Source organism: Magnolia sinica, chromosome 5, assembly GCF_029962835.1.
Source record: "Magnolia sinica isolate HGM2019 chromosome 5, MsV1, whole genome shotgun sequence".
Lineage (NCBI taxonomy): Eukaryota > Viridiplantae > Streptophyta > Magnoliopsida > Magnoliales > Magnoliaceae > Magnolia > Magnolia sinica.
The window spans coordinates 95539929-95551960 of NC_080577.1; the positions used below are offsets into that span (position 1 = coordinate 95539929).

Sequence of the window (12032 nt, forward strand, 5' to 3'; positions counted from 1 at the left end):
GGAGTCAATTTTTTATTTTATTTTATTTTATTATATCTAACTAGGCTTCGAATGGATGGTGAAGATTCTTTGTCAGTGAGAATTTTGTTATAAGATCATCTCATGCGGGCCAATATGAAATGTTCATAACATCCATGGCCCTTACATGGTAGGATGTGACATGGCGTGTTCCTGTAATTTGGGCAAACGGATTGGCTACTCCCCCTGCCACCAGACCAGTGGCTGGTGGTCTGTGCTCTGTGGGGCCCACCAAGATGTATCTGTTTCATCCATTTTTAAAGATCATTTTAGGGCTTGATCCCAAAAATGAGAGGGATATAAATATCAGGTGGACCACACCACAGAAAATAATAGTGATTTGATATCCACCATTAAAATACTCCTAAGGCCCAATGTACTGTTTATTTGACATCCAATCTGTTGATTAGGTCATATAGACCCAGATGAAGTGAAAAAACAAATATCAAATTAATCCAAAACTTCTATGGCCCCCAAAATGTTGTTAATGTCGATGTTCATTTAACACTGCTTCCTGTAATGTGGTCCACTCGAGATTGGGATATATTTTATTTTTGGTTCCATAATAAAAAATGATCTGTGAAAATAGATGGACGGCATGGATAAAACACATACATAATGGTAGGGCCCATAGAGCACCGACCATCAGCCATTGGCTGGTGGCAGGGGCCGTTTCCGAATTTTGGGGGGTGAAATTGCTGAGGAGGGGCCAAAACCCTCATAACGCAGGTGAGGACTGATGGAATATGCACAAGATGATAAGCGGCTGGTATTTATCTTTGAGATCTTGCAATTTGGGAGATCTTGGACGAATTGCCTGTACAAGGTGGGGCACAACAGATTAATGGTCTGGATTATCAAATAATGGGCTCACTTGTTAGTTATTGACACTGCATGTATACTTAGCAAAGATGTAAGTCATGCATCATATAATTCTAAATTCCTATTGATCGGAACCGCATCTAATCAAGGTAATATTCGTTGTCAATGAAGACCACCCCATTAAGTAAAGATAAAAATACCCTGGGAGAGTGTGATGGAGGATGTGCAGGCACTTAAAAAGTTGCTTCCGTGTCATACCAGTCAAATTAAAATCTCCCAATTATGGTCCCGTCTAAATATATCATCAACGAAAGCCTACCTTGATTTGATTGATTGGACTTTTATTACTTGATTTGATTAATTGGGCATTTATTGGACCGTTAAAAAACTTACATCAATCTTTTTTGAGTTTCTTTGGTACCATATGACTCACTTTTTAGCCACTTAACTTGTTAAGCCCTTTCAAACTAACCTTCTCATACTACTCCCCTGATGTCCCGACGCATATTCATTGAGTCAAAATGCTTCTGCTTTATCAGAAATATTATTTCTGAAAACCAGTGTTCCCTATGGCTATGGATTATAACCGTAGCCATTAAAGTTGACTGCGAAGTGAATGGAATTGACCGTGAAGTGAAAGAAATTCACCACGAAGTGAATGTAATTGATCGCGAAGTCATCGCAAGAATGAATAAAGTGAATGAAATTGACCATGAAATGAAGAAAATCCACCGCGAAGTGAATGAAATTGACCACAAAGTGAAGGAAATTCACCCCAAAGTAAATGAAATTGACCGCGAAGTGAACAAAGTGAATGAAATTGACTGCGAAGTGAATGAAATTTACCGCGAAATAGATGAATTGAATGAAATTCACTGTGACGTGAAAAATTACCGTGAATTGAAGGGAATTGACCGCAAAGTGAAGTAAATTCACCGCAAAGTGAAGGAATTTGACCGCAAATTGAATGAAATGAATGTAATTGATCGCGAAGTGAAAGAAATTCACCGCAAATTAAATGAAGTGAATGTAATTGACCGCGAAGTAAAGAAAATTCACCGCAGAGTAAATGAATTGAATGGAATTCACCGCTAAATGAGTGAAATTCACCACGAAGTGAAGTAAATTCATCACGAAGTGAAGGAAATTCACTGCGAAGTGAATGAAATTGATCCCGAAATGAATGAAATTCACCGCGAATTGAAGGAAATTGACCGCGAAATGAAGAGAATTCAACGCGAAGTGAAGAGAATTCACCGCGAAGTGAATGTAATTGATCGCGAAGTGAAGGAAATTGACCGCGAAGTAAATGAAATTGACCGCAAAGTGAATGAAGTGAATAAAATAGATCGCAAAGTGAATGAAATTGACCACGAACTAATTGAAATCGACCGCAAAGTGAATGAAGTGAATGAAATTGACTGCGAAGTGAATGAAATTCACCGCGAACTGATTGAAATTTACCGCAAAGTGAATGAAATTGATTTTCGACCATCGACCTTATGAAATCTTGGAAAATAACTAGGTTGGCTGGCTAAAGTAGTTTCTCTTACCCCAAAATCATATATGGTACATCAAGTAACTCATTTTGGTTTAGGAGATATGCTTGTTAAATGAATAAAGAAATAAAAGAATAAAAAAAGAGAAAAATATTTTTATATACTTATATGTACATATTTACATAAACATGTATTAGAGAAAAATGTAGGGGGAAAAAAGTTCTTCTTGTTAAAAAATAAAAAATAAAAATAAAAAATGGACAGCCTACGACACCACCGCTGGTACGACGATAATGCTGTCGTAGGCTATGCAGTTTTTTTTTTTTTTTGGTGCAATCCCCCACTACTTTTGTGGGTCTTATCATGAGGTATGTGTTATACCCAAACCGTCCATCTATTTGGCGAGCTCGTATTAAGGCTTGAGACGAAAAATAAGATAGATCTAACTATCAAGTGGATCACACTGTAAAAAGTAGTAGGGGATTGAACGTCTACAGTTGAAACCCTTTTAAAGGTCACAGAAGTTTTGGATCAATATGAAATTTGTTTTTCCTCTTTATCCAGGTCTTTGTGACCTTATGAATAGATTAGATGGAAAATAAATGTTATGATGGGCCCTACGAAATGTTTAATAGTGAAATTTAATTTCCCTGTTGCTATTTGTGGTGTGGTCCAGATGATCTTTGGATATGATTTTTTTTTTTTGGAGGGATAATGCTATTGAATGATCTCAAAATATGGATGAATGTTGTGGATATAATAAATACGTAACTATTGGGCCCATGTTACTTTGATCTCTTTTGAACTGTTTGTACAACTCGGAGTTCAAGAAGCATCGGTGCTCATCTTCGCACACCAGCCAATCCGCTTCCAAAAGGGAGGCAGGGGTATTTTGGTCCAGTGAAAAGTCATTCGTACAGCAGGGCAGTAGTCTTGGAAGGTAAGTTTGGATGGGCGTGATAAGGTATGTGGCTCAAAAGTGACGAGTACAGTGGGAAAAATCTCATCTTTTTTACAACAAACAAATGTACACGAATCAGGGGTTAAAATAAGTTGTATAATCTACCTCAAGTAGTTTAAGTTATATATGCCACTGGGTCATTGGTTATTTATTGTGCATCAAGTTTTATGCCATGCCTGAGTATTGAATAATTTTCTAAAAATTAAAATTAAAACAAAGCAAGTAACATTTAAGAGTACCTAAATTGGCCTATGTAACTGTAATACTTGTCATCCAAGTAAGCCCCACTCATTGAGAGACAGATAAATTGTGGCGGTTACAGGATAACTGACTACCCAATACTTTGGCAGTTTTCAAATTGCGTGAGCAATTCTCTCTTATAATTTTGGTAACTGCCATGCCTGCAATTCCATAAAATGTGCTAAGGACCCATGATTCAAACAAACAGAAAAAAGATTTTTATGAATTGCAAAGAAATCAACCATAAAGAAGTGCCATATGATTTATGGTAAGGATCTTACTTCACGAAGAGAGTTCCTTCTTACTAAATTTTCTCACGCCGATGAAAACAATGTAACCTTCTTTACGTGATGTGAGACCCATTTAGAAAGATTCAACATTTGAGCCTGATACAAAAATCAGACCGATACGCTATAAGTTGGGCAAAACCGTTGGAATCGATGGTTTCAACGTACAAGTTTGGCTCACCTTGTAATGATCTTTGAAGCGGATTGCCTTAATCCCAATTCCTGAGGTTGGAAATTAGATGGGGCCAGTGTGAGAAATCCATCTTGACCATTCATTTTTTTAAGCTCATGTTAGGATATTATCCCAAAAAATGAGGCAAATTCAAATCTCAGGCGAGCCATGCCATTGGAAAAAATTGGAGAGGGAAATGCTCGCCGTTGAAACCCACCTAGGGTCAACCATGATGTCTATATGCTATCTAAACTCTTCATAAGGCAATTCTTATTGGGATGATTGGAAAACACAAAAATATTAGCCATGAATTAAAACTTATATGGCTCTAGAAATGTTTCAATGATGGACATTGGATGCCCACTATATCCTTTCATGAGGTTCATTTGATTTTTGTGTGCCACCCTTCTTTTTTTTTTTTTTTGTTTTGGATGTGTCTTGTTTTTGGGCTCCTTAACATGAGCTGGTAAAATGGACGGATAGAGTGAATTTCTCACAAACATTATGGTGGGTCCCACCTAGCTTGGGACCAAAGAAATCCCCATCGGTGCCTATCCTTTCTTGGTCGTACTAAGTCTCACACAAGTGGCATGTTTGCAGTAGACATGTGGCAAGGCATCAACAAGGTATGGTACCTTTGCCTGCACGTGATAATTTTTATAACTTAAGCAACCACAATGGTCAAGTCTCAATGATGGAGGGGATTAGGTGAGGCACAGCTAACTGAGCTGCCCATGAGGCCCTTTGATATATGTGTTTTATATTCACACTGTCCATCAGTTTTCCCCGCTCGTTTAGGGCAGAGTCCAAAAAACCAAAAAAAAAAATGTATACCCAAATATCAAGTGGACCACGCACAAAGGATGGAATGCCTTCCATTAAAAACTTTTTAGAGTTCACAAACGTTTGCTTGTATTTGTATTTTCGCTTCATTCACATCTGTGTGACCTTGTTAATAGGTTGGATGGTAAATAAACATTACACTGAGCCCAAAGAATTTTTTAATGGTAGGTGTTTAATAACTATTATTTCCTATAGTATGGTAAACTTGATTTTTAAGATCATGCTTTAAAATGATCTTGAAAAATATATGTACAGTATGGGTATACAACACATATATCAAAGTGGGCCCCACAATCAGGGCCTCACCTAGTCCTCTCCCCATAAAGCAAAACTTACGAGGAACTTATTTGATACTCTAGCAGAGTATGTTACTTCATGTGCAGCCACTCAGAACTTTGTACACATGGTGTATTTTAAATTCTAATTAGAAAGATAAAATTGTGGAAGCAACTTTATGTAAGCCACATTCTCAAATTAGATTGGTTGAGCAATACTAACCTCTGATTCATAAGCACTCGTCTATTGAAACAGGAGAATTGGATAATTTTTATTTTGACCGTTCTATAAATGTCCACAAATCCAATCGTCAGACTATCAAATAAACATAATTTGAATTACCTGTATTCCAGGACATGTGATTTCTACGTTAGCTTCTAAGCTCTGGTGTGTGATACATCATAATCTGTGAGAGTAACAAAGTTTTTCTATAGCTGATAAAGTAAAGCAGGTCAAACAAAAATACGGTAGTTTCATCACTCGACGGTAGGGGTGGAATGGTGATGTATCCATGGGGGATATTAAATAGTGGAACCTATCATGGTAAGAAAATCACACCAATCAAACAATCCTACCATTGCTTTGCTTTTAAGCACCGAGCGTTCATTGCTGATCAATTTTTATTTTTTTTAATGAAATGTTGTTTTGAATGGATATGTATCTTGAATCACTTACCCTTCCGTGGTGGGGGAATGTAGATAAGTGGTCCTCGTTGATAAGTTAAAGGTTTTCTCAAATGCACCCTGATGTATTATAATAAGATGCGTTTTCTATAAAATTGTTTATTTTATAAGCTTTGATTTGAAAGCACAGCTAGAGTAGTGTATTGGCGGATGGTTAGGTTTTTATCCCCACCTGGGCATGTAAAAAAATGGAGTTTGGCTCAAATTTGACCGTGTTTGCTCTGCATGTCAGGCATGTTAGGCCTATATATGGCTTGAATCATACCAAATGCTTATGACCCTAAGTGCCAAAATAGATCGAGAGGACAAGTTTCATATGAATCAGCCATCTATTCAACTATTGATTGTAAAACAAAACCAGCAGTTTGCAAAAGGGAGGGTTCATTCTTATAATTTTTACCTTTTTATTGAAAGGATTTTTAATTAAGCACATGATGACATCCATAGTTCAACAATAACACATTATAGATAGAAAGTATAACCAAACACAAGGTGAAAGTATTTTTATTACTGATATGCAGTAAATATACTTACAATCAACTTTAAAAGACATGATAGACTATTCATCTCTTGATAGGAACCGAGCTTCATAGGCGAGTTAGTTGTTAGGTGCGAGAGAGTCATTCGTTTGTCACATGATGGGAGTCGGGCTCCATAGGCGAGACAATTGATGGAGGGGGATCTTCAGTGGTTTGTTCATCACTCGATGGTGATTGAACTTCATAGGCAGGATAGTCAGTGGGGTGACAATTTGTTCGAAACCTGAAGAGGGCTAGGCTCATACGCAAGATGGTTGGTGGTTAAATTATCTGCTCATCACTTAACATTGGCTTAACTTCGTACGTAAGACAATTGACGAAATCTCTAAGCACGTGGGCATGAAAGCTGTAACGCCCTGAAAATCGGGGGTCAAGCATAGACTTAACTCCCGAGTTCCAACTAGAGCTGGGCATCGGACTGAGTTGACTCGGATTTGGCCCAACTCGACCGGGTCCGAATTTTTCATATCCCAACCCGAACTCGGATAGAACCGGGACCGAGTCTGAGTCAGTTGACTCGGTCAGACCCGAACATGTGCTTGTCTGAACCGATCCGAGTCCGACTCGGTCAGGAAAACCAAGTCGGATCGGACTGCGCAAGGTTCGGATCTGATTGCTAAACAATAAACATTCGGTGGCCCCAGGAAACTTTTAATGGTGGCCATTCAACAACCACTGTGCAATAGAGAGATGAACGGCGTAGATACCTGTCAAAATAGATGAATGGCGTGGATGCCTAACAAAACAGATGTCGGGTCCAAGCCACTCCAAGAAGTCCCAGCAATTCTCCATTTCACTAAAGTTGATCCCTTCTTCACTCAAAATCTAATCAACATTGAAAATGAAAATAACATCAATTATATAAACCTATATTCACAACCCCCACAAAAAAAAAAATGTTTTGCAAGAAGAAGATCAGACTAAACCCATTTGAAATTCAAGGTCAGAAATGCCCACCTTTAAAAAAAAAAAATCATAAATCCACAGACAAACTGGAATTATTTCATCAGTCAATGCTTCCACATTGAAAAGGGACTAGCATCTGTTTTGCTACACAGCCGGTGAAAGCGGGAAAAAAAAACACCAAACAGATGGGATTCTTGATGCAAATCAACCTCTGAATAGCCCCATCATCAACCCTGCATCACCGCGATAACCGATCAATGCCCGCTATGCTCCTTGGTGTGCTGTTGGTGCTCGAGATGGCGGCACTCCTCGGGGAGAGCAACAAGGTAGGAGAAGATCATGCCGCCAATGCAGACATGATAAAGAGGTTCGATGGAGCTCGTTTGTATGTACTTGCCGTGGTAGTTGTCCAAGCCCCAGCTGATCGACTTCTTCACGTAGTCGATCGACAACAACGACTTTATATGGGCCAGTAGATCCCTCACTTTCAGCCCTTTGACCTTGTTCTAGAAGTTCCTCCAAGCCATTGGAGAGAGATCTGAATATCAGAAACCCTAACCCTAGCTTTTCTTCTTCTTCTTTTTCTTCTGCAGAAGCGAGAGAGGAGAAAGCCAGCGCAGAGAAATGTCAGAAATGCCCACTTGATTTTCCTTCTCTGCATTTGGTCGCCACTCTCTCTCTCTCTCTCTCTCTCTCTCTCTCGGGCGGGAGAGTTTTAGGAAAAAAATCTCTCTCTCTCTCTCTCTCAGGTGGGAGATTTTTGGGGAAAAAATCTCTCTCTATAATTGGGTGGGAGAGTTTTGGGAAAAAAACGGGTAGGGTGTGAAAAAAGGGGTATTTATAGGTATACCCCTCCGGGTCGGGTCGGTTCGGACCCATTCGGTCCAGGTAATCGGACCGGATCTATTCGGGTACAGTGCTATCCGAACCTAATTCAAAATTAAATCGGATCTGGCCGATTAGAATCGATTAGACCTGATCAGACCATCGGTTCTGTTCGGAACGGTACTGAGTCGGGTCTAGTCGGGTCGGATCCACCGGATTGGGGCCAAGTTACCCACCTCTAATTCCAACGCATCACTTATGCAACATAGGTATTCACGTTTCTCACACACTTTGCTCCGAGCTTAAGTTGTGCATTTCTGGATACTATTAGGACTTGATTTTTGAGGTGGTAGTCAAGTCCAGTAAGGTGGTCATAACCGTATGGTTTCATCGTAATCGGACTTTCGACACGTGGTCTAAGTGCGATACGGAGTTTCAGTGTGCTCCCGAGAGCAACTGGGATTAGAGATTGATCCTAAGTTTTACAGTAATATAGCGGTAATGATTCTGCACGTTATGGGTCTTGCAAATCATATTTAAAGTGATTAGTGCTAATTTCACAGGTACTCTAGTTTAACACTAGCTAATTCTTGCTTAATTTCTAAAGGATTTGGTCCTGAGTGATTTCTGCCTGAGGTGGAACTTGAGTCTTTGTACGGATTTTTTCGAGATGTTACAAAAGCTTCACAACCTTTCATTCGAAACTTAGGACACCTATCGATTCAGCAATGTGATCATGAACAGAGGGTAGAGGGATAACTAACAACCACAACCCATGTTGTTATAGTGTTGCGTTGGCTAGCGGTGAGGGAGTGATCTAAGATAAGCTAATATATGTCCATAAAGGATGATGGATAAGCATCACTGCGCTTTAGGATAGAGTTGTGTTGGGTAGGCATGGGCCTAGAGCTTTTTACTTTTGACCTTATTTATAGACAACTGAGAGGGTTGCTAAACAGTTATTTTATTAATCGTTCTTCCATAATCTTCGTGCAACCATCCGAGTCTTTAAGAAATGTGGGCAGTCACACTCTACTATGTGTAGAAATGCTTGCTTCCAACTTTTAAAGAGCTATGAACTCTTATGTCTTGCCATGTGCAAAAATATTTACGTCTGGCTGGCTGATTGCATGCACTTCCTTCCGGTCATTACACAGCCCCACCTTTCATGTTTCGCCATGTGTAAATGGTGGTTACTTGCTCTCATCACTCATGTGACACGACGACGGCCAGCCTGACTTCGTTTTGTGTGGCATCTCACAATCCTCCAGTTGATCATATTGGGATCTTAACAACTATAAGGATCTTGCCTTGATTTCCTGTACGACAGTGTTGCCACATGTCAGCAATCTTGCCGTATGATCTAACGGTGTTAAATCAATTGTAAACAATTTCACAGGGCTTCACTTGAAAGAGAGATGCCTAAGATATTTTTAATTGAATATTTCAAGTTTTAACACATTGATTATACAAAGTTATGATAAAAAAATGCATTTAAATCAAAAGAGCCACATCATCAAAGGGCTGAAATAATTATAGGAAAACTTCTATATATTGCCTTCCATCATACAAAGTAAGGCTTGTCATATAAATGATTTGGAATAACTTTTATACATTGCCTATCCATCATACAAAATAAGGCTTGCCATATAAATGATTTGGAATAACTTCCATATATTGCCTATCCATCATACAAAATAAGGCTTGCCATATAAATGATTTGGAATATTGGAAGATGGCCAAATTCAAAGTCTGAAGTCTCAACATATCATATTGCAATAGGTCGAGGTGTAAAGCACGTGCTTAATAATCACAGGGTAATGAGTTTTAATAATCCCTCCTTAGTTAAAAAGGGAAGGACCTTTCCTTTCCCTCTGAAGGTAGGCAAATCATGATATAGATACTAAACTCAAAGTAATGCAAGGGCATTTTCACACCGGGCTTGAGTGGTGTAAGACCCGTGCCCAGGTCCAGGAAATAAATCCCTAACCCTTATCTCATAACTCCCACCACAACTACCATTGCTAAGGGAGTTAAGGGAGAGTAAGGAGGAGGAAGGGAGAGTGGAAGAGAACAAGGTGGACCCTAAATCAAGGTGGGGCCCAACGAAATTAACCCCACAACCACCTACGTCTTCTCCTTCAAGAACCCATCATCCTTGACCGCCCTTTTCACTCCGTTAATCCTCTAGGTAAGATCTATCACTCAATTTCATTGAAACCCTTGAGTAGAGAAGAGATTTACATGAGGTTCTAACATACAAACGTATGCTTTAGGGATTCTGGTCATTCAACCCCAAAGATTCACGCCCCTAGGTCGTTCTCAAGCCTTCAACAAATTCGAAGGTGCGGACTATTGTTCTTAGGTGGCCTAGCACCAATTCTTGTATGAGATTAATGATTTTGATTGCTTGGATGCAATATTTGGAGAATCTAGAGAAATCCTAGGGATTGTAGGTTTGTTGAAATAATATAGAATTGTAGGTTTGACTCTTATGATGATTGTTCTTGCCTCTCACATGATTTGGTGTATGGATGATTTCATGTTCATGCCTTGTCTGATTTTTCCATGTGTTGTTACTTCATAGGATGTATGATTCATTACCTTTGTGTATATGATTTCTCAAGATGGAGGAAGTGTCTAACTTTCTCACAAACCCACACTCTCATATGCACTTTGTTTCTTGATATTATTTGCTTGCTTACAAGAATATCCATTTTTTGTATGGTTGAGATGCCTGAGAATATGATATGATTATGCTTGTTGATAACTTGGATAGTTGACAGGTTAAGGATCCCCTCACCCTCTTGGGTTGGTCAGGAACTTGAGGAGAGTCGGTAGTCCCATCGGTAGGACTATACTATGGTCAGGCCCGTGGGTTTGGGCGGGTGTGTTCGGGTGGTTGTAGTTTGAATACATGGGTCCCTTATGCCCGATGTCACTCGTCTCACCCTCGCCCGACTCGTGCGGTCTAGTTACTGTCTGACCAACCTTATTTGTTAACCCTGTTTGCTCACACATGTATGGAACCTAGAACACCCTATAACCATTGTAGCTCATTAATAACCCACTTAAAATTGGTCCACAGCTTCGTGAGCCGGGCATAGTGGAATGGGACATTGTGTCCGAGTTGTCGGCCTACGCTAGGGTACCGCGCCTCCTCGTAGTGACTGCGAACGATCCCTTTCTCTCGGCACTCCTTATGTGCTTGAAGTCGGGGATGAGGAACCCGACGGGATCACGGACCGTGGGGTCTCAGCCTCACGCATTGGGGGGTCTTGGCCTCGCACCCAGTTTAGGGCATTAATACGTGGGGTGTACTAGATTCCCCAGCCTGCTGGATGAATGGACCTAACTAATAACTCGGCCAACACGATTGCATTGCATCGCACTAGTTAATGTGGCGACTCGGCAGTCGAGGTCGCATTAAGGGAGTGTTGTCATATACGATCGTTAGATAGAGTCACTTGAGGGAGCGTTGTGGCGAGGCGCATGCATTATATCATCCTGCATGCATGCACGTTAATAAGATTAGTTAAATGTTTATGATTGACTGCTTTTCATTAAGATCATATTATAATTGATGCTTGTGATAACTTAAGAGTAATAGCACCCACTGAGTTAATCACTCACTCCTATTCTGGGACGGTGTTTCAAAACACCAACTAGACCCGTTCATAGATGCAGATGATTAAGGGCTTGAGGAGCCTAGTGAGGCGAGTTTCAAAGAGGAGGGCGAGCTGTCCTACTTCCAGTTGATGGACGGTTCTCCGCCAGCTTGAGAGGCGGGATTGGATCGTTTAGCGAGGGGCTCAGTTTTATTCCCTTTTGGACTTACTATTCCTTGCGATTTTGTTGGGTAGCGTCTTGTGCGACCCATGTATTCGTTTGGACATGTATATACATATATATATATATATATATATATATATTTGTATTTGGTCTCTTTCATTTTAGTGGA

The 12032-nt window shown here is 39.9% G+C and overlaps 1 pseudogene; it reads right to left on the reverse strand.

Annotated features, from left to right (window-relative positions):
• Positions 1-7312: 7312 nt before the first annotated feature.
• On the reverse strand, positions 7313-7851 carry LOC131247401 (uncharacterized; annotated as a pseudogene).
• Positions 7852-12032: the final 4181 nt, after the last annotated feature.